At 38.6% G+C, this 6,000-nt stretch overlaps 1 protein-coding gene across 1 annotated transcript in view; it reads right to left on the bottom strand.

The window, feature by feature from the left end:
* Nucleotides 1-2,303, bottom strand: part of sgcd (sarcoglycan, delta (dystrophin-associated glycoprotein)) — a 175,480-nt gene extending 173,177 nt beyond the window's left edge. The window contains exon 1 of the mRNA XM_053649149.1: nt 2,204-2,303. The gene's annotated coding sequence lies outside the window, so the exon portion shown is untranslated. The remainder of the gene's footprint in view (nt 1-2,203) is intronic.
* Between the last annotated feature and the right edge of the window lie 3,697 nt (nt 2,304-6,000).

Here is a 6,000-nt window from a genome sequence, read left to right on the forward strand (position 1 = left end):
TAAAAATTAAAAAAAAAAAAAAAAAAACACTCGAGTCTCTTTTTTTTTTTTTTTTTACTTTGACTTGAGTGCGTTTTTGGCTGGACACTTCCAGGTTCTGACACGTTGTCTATACTGTCACTTAAGTAGAATTTTTCAGCACTTGTTTTCAGCCCTTCTCGCACACCTTCGCAGCTCATGCATTTCATTTAAGACTCAATTTCACTAAATGAAGTGGGTAGGTCGGTGCTTTTGATGGCTGAAAACTTGACTCGTCACACACTTGCCTTTCTTGGACTCTCATCAAGAGAGAAATAAAGAGAGAGAGAGAGAGAGAGAGATATTCAAGTCATGATTTATCCCACTGGACTGGAGCCAGACACGAGGGAGAAGTCATGGATTTTATAACTGTCTGTCTGATCTGAACAAATCCTGAGGACCAGAGGATTACTCTGCCCATTTACACTCAGTCACCCGGGGAGGTCTGCTCTCAGCACCGCTGTAAACATCGGACAGGAAGCTTGTATTTGTAACATACATGAATTCATGAGCTTACAAAACGACAGCTGGCTCCTTTTGATTTTTTCACCACAGGCAGCGACAGCGTAGATGGAATGCTAAACATGGCTAGCGTCTAAGGGGTGGGGGGGGGGGGCGGGAGGGATTGGGGGTGGGGGGTAATTCTTACGAGTTCCTACTCACAGGTTCACTGTTTAATGGCATTGCTATAGGCTAGTTCTATAACTAAAAGTCATTGGCGGCCGTTAAATTAAAGGATAACGCTTTTTACACGAGGGTAATGTATCAAGATCGACGTGACATCCAAGAGTTTTTGTTTTTCATTTAAAACTGGAAGTAAGCAAAAAGTTTTAGGATTTTAAAAAAAAAAAAAAAGAAAGACAGGAAATGTTGAATATCTTTAATAGTCAGGATGCTGTATTATTTAAATTGAAACAAATGCGTGATATTGATCAGGATAATTCAGGTAAAAACGGGCGTGATGTGTGCAAACTCGGCGTGTCACGTTTACGGCGATCCAAAAATCACCGTCAGTGTTTCCATGCTAGTGTCCATATACGGTACATGTACTCGGTGTCACAAAAGGATCACGCGTAATCAGGACCTAAACCAGGAAGTAAATGCAGAATCGACAGGGAAGGAGCTGTACTCCAGATTAGATTTACTCCAGAGTATGATATGTAAAGGATACCACGCTGTAACAGGAAAATAATCTACACCATGGTGCTATGATGTGCTATTGTAATATAACCGCACAACCTGGAGTGTGTTCTTCCGTATATACTACAGCAGTATAGTGTTTAAGTTATTAATGAACAACACGTCACACAATTTAGAGGTTTAAAGTCATGATTTAATGTCGTGGAAGCAAGTTAGTTCCTGTTATCAGAGTTATAGCCGTGATCAACAGCTGTTACCTCAGCAGCATCTCTCTCTCTCTCTCTCTCTCTCTCTCTCTCTCTCTAAGGAAAAAAAACACAGTTTGTCCTTTTACCGTGAAACGGAAAGCATGACTTCTTTGTCAAGAAGACTTTCCCATGCTGAAAAACTTTACAAAGCACTGTCTCCTAACAGAAAAGTCAATATGTCAAACAATTATTAGAAAATAAATAAATAAATAGCTGCCTTTACTTTTGGGACCCAGCAAATGTCCCCACAAGGTCAGAACTGTCCTTATCGGGACATTTGGTTCCCACCAGTATATAAAACCATAACCCCCAGGCCCACACACACACACACACTTGTCTTACTCTCCTTATTATTATAAATATTAATGAAACCACTTAAAATGCTATGCTACTAGCTAAATAAAAGCAGCGGTTCCATTGAAAATAAATAAATAAATAAATAAATAAATAAATAAAGTTGTTTTTACTTGTGGGGACCCACCAAACCCACAACAAAACTTGTCCTTGTCTGGACATTTGGTTCCCACCAAGATATAAAACCATGCCCACACACACACACACACACACACACAAAACCTTGCTGTTACTCCAGTCAATGCATCAACTTGAAGTACTCTTCTAAATGAGACCCCAGCCAGTTCTGACTGAACCTCTAATGACCTCTAATGTTTTAATTCTATTTCGAACACTGCCCGAAAATAAACTAAAATGTCCTACAAACTAAAATGCACTCAATGGATTAAAAAGCGCAGGAGGGGGGAAAACAAAACAAAACACTTGTTTGTTAAGTTTCTTACCGTCTGATGTTTACTGCATTAAATCCTCGGCCTCGTAGAGGTTGACTGAACCGGGCGTCTGACAGCCTATTTTTAGAGTTTCAGTCCTGAACCGTACTGTATATGGTGTTCTCCACCTCCACATGCTAATTTACAGGGCATAACAACAGAGCGAGGCTCAACTCAGCTGTCTACAGTTATCACCAAGGCCCAGTGTGCAGCTAGACTCTGCCTGGCCTGAACGGTTATTTAAAGGTACTTATTATACAACACGGCTTCTTCTTCTTCTACTTCTTCCTCCTGTTCCTCCACTGGCACTGTTTCCGACTAATAGCTTCAGTATGCAAAAAAGATGTTGGCATGGCCAGTGAAAGTGACCCGAAAACACTCTAGCAGTGCATTTTTCTTTCTGACTCGAATCGTGTTAGAGCTTAAGTGGTGTAATACGTATATTAATAACATGAACTGTATATATATATATATATATATATATATATATATATATATATATATATATATATATATATATATAGTTAATGCTACATTAAACTTGTAGCCTGAACTCTGAATGGGGGGTGGGGCTTGATTCAGAAACAAAAACCGAAGGAAATGCTACATTTCTACTCAGGAAGGTAGCCCCGCCGTTCAGCGAGTGACGTCAAATCGAAATAGCCGACCACAGCGTATAACCTCAGTTATACTCGCTGTACTAATAATGTCTTTAGATCAATCAACATGCAAACATTTTAGCTTGTTGTCTATAACACTGACTACTTCCGAGGACGTAAATATACACCGCTCGTCACAGTTAGCTTGACATATTTTTGCTATATTAGCAGATGGAAATTTCTTCAATATCGTCAAATCTATCTAATATATTCAAACAAACCAGATATATGATTAATAAAACCTAAAACCTTTTATTTTTTTTATTTAAAAAATAATAATAATAATTTCGGGCTTGAAATAGTCGTGTACTATTAGCCGATAGATTAGAGTTTTGCTCATTTTAAGCATGTATTTCTAGAAAGTAGAAACATTCTCTGCCAACGTAAAGACTGAAATATGTCAAATACGCCTAGAAATAGGTTTAATAATCTTATATTTGGTTTATTATGATCGTATAATAGGAAATACTCGATAAATCTGACTATATTCAAGATATTTGCTAAGATGTAACGAAAGACAAACATAGAGGCACGCTTGTTTTGTTTTTTGTTTTGTAATTCCAAGCTACCCCTGTTTATAGAGAACCCCGAAGTATTAGTATTGGTTGTACGTCCTTTTGTTTTAGGCCTCCAGGGCAGATTCCTTTTTGAAATAGCAGAGTTTTCCGTTGTCACGTCCATCAGGGACGCTTCTACGCCAGCGAATTTGATAGATTCTTACTCTGTGATCAGCCACTTCCTGTTCACCAGCTATATAAACCACACGATTCATTATCTCCGTTTCGAAGCCTTGCCAATAGTTACCTCTCGTGTGAGTTCTGAGCCTTTTGTATGATCATAGCCTTATCATTTTTGACTCCTTATTGGATTTGCTCTTAAATCGTGGAAATCTTGTGGAATATTGTGTATTGACCCTTCATGTTGGGTTTTTTTTTTTTTTGGATTGTAGATTTTGCTATTAAACCTCTCGGACATGGATCCTCACACTCCCTCTGAGCGGTATTTGTTGCACCCATTAGCAAATCAAGTTGATTTATGCCCTTTATGGAAAATCATTTGATTGGTTCAATTCCCAAATGTGCAGCCACATGAACCTAAACAGGACTCGTTGGTGCATGGAAGTGGCCAAGAATAAATGATTTGTTCACTTTAACGAAGGCTCGATCGATGGCTGAGTCGTTCACTTACAAAACATCTAATCGTAAGCTGGGTGTCAGAAACCAATAGTGGAGCCAATAGGAGGTGGAAGGTTTTAAGCAGAATACAAGATCAGAGCTTGTAATGACTATGTTTCCAGGGCAGGATTCATTGGAAAGGAATGAAAGGAATCTCAGCATTTTATCTAATATTCTGTCCGCAAAGGAGCGTGACCCATGCTAACATGGCAAAACCGACTGTAGAAGTTTAGTTGCTACTATAGAAATAGATATCAATCTCCGCTAGTTCTGAAGGAAATTACTCTGGCGTTCCAGAACAAAAGGTAGAAGAATGGTAGGTTACATATGACACTCTTGGTCTATGACTGATTGAAGGACATCTAGGCCGCTTGCGTCAGCTTGATGAGAATGACCAGAGAATTAGCCAGATAGACCGGCTAACCATGTGGGGTCTGAGTCAAGGTCACAAGCTGGCAGCTTTGTTATTGGTACTTGGCAAGGAAATAAGCAAATGGGAAAACTTCACAAGCTCAGAAGAAATCTACTATCCACTCGCTCGTAGAACCACGGTGACATACGTAAACCACGTACCATTACACCGTTAACCCAAGATGGATGATTCAAGCCTCAGGAGAAAGTCTATCCCTCAAGGTACACAAAGTTATGAAATATTCTTCGTTCTTAGGTTCCTACACTACAGGGTTCTCTAAGGAATCACAAATAGTTTCCCTGCTTGACAGTTTTCTCTTTGTCTTGTTTCCATGGTTTTAGTTCATCACCGCTATTCACACAATTCTCAATTTGCCAAACCAAACTAATTAAGATTCAGTTCAAACACACTGAGCTTTTTAGAACTTGAGAACGCTGGAATATGGACAACATCCAGATACTCGTTGCCAGATGTGCGCAGTAACTGCCAGCACTGGATCACAGCTTTAAACACTCTTATGAAAGAAATGTTTATCCGAGTTTACCTCAAGTATCCTAATGTATACATGGAGAGAAAACTAAGACTCAAGGACGCTCAAAGTTTACTGCTAACATACCTAAACAACGGAATGCTAATATACCAGAAAATACAGGATGTTGAGTACTGTCGAGTTTACATCTGATCTACTAGCATGTCGAAGGATATGAAGAAGAGAAGTGGCAAGTAAGCTACTTGTTTAGTTTTAAATGTACACGTAATAATACAATTACACAGTACAATTACATTATAATAATGTTAAATTATTTATGATGTTTTAATATGTTTTTCTAGTGGAGAATATGCACAGAATATATTTTATAAATAAAGGAGACATAACTAACTAATCATATTAACCCGTTACCCATGGGTGTAATCGGTCAGGTGTCCACATACTTTCGGCCATATAGTGAACATTTCTATCCACATTCGAAGAGCACCTTTAGCGTATGGTATTTTTTTTCCTCTTCTGAAGCAGCCTGATGTTATGTCTACATGTTATGCTCTATTAAGCAACAACAACAAATGTTTTGTCTGATAATGTCTTTTTAAATGGGTGTTTACAAAAGTGACCCATGGGATAATGTCATCCATTATTTTTTCCTGCCATATCCATCTGTTTATGTTTATGAGCAAATTCTGCAGTGGCGGCTCGTCCATAAGGGCAAGTGGGACACAAGAGTTCCATTACGTACCGTATATAGTACTACATTAAATTCCATTTAGATGCTAATGACCTCTTTTGCACCTAGTGGCCAAAAATGGGAACTGCAACAAGCGCTAATGAATAGAATCACGCTGCCCCATGCTCACTGTATGAAAATACTGAAAGGGAATGATTAGTCGATTAAATCTACACTGTTATCTACGGAATTACTGTAACTTTTCAAGAAACGAACAAAAATACACAATGAGAAAGAAGAAAAACGCTCTGAGACGGAAAGCATCGAACTCTTCAAAAAAACAACGTTCTTTGTTAACAGTTTTCTAAGCTTCGTTTTCGCTAACCACGGTTTACGAACATGC

The sequence above is a fragment of the Ictalurus furcatus genome, chromosome 18, assembly GCF_023375685.1.
Source record: "Ictalurus furcatus strain D&B chromosome 18, Billie_1.0, whole genome shotgun sequence".
Taxonomy (NCBI): domain Eukaryota; kingdom Metazoa; phylum Chordata; class Actinopteri; order Siluriformes; family Ictaluridae; genus Ictalurus; species Ictalurus furcatus.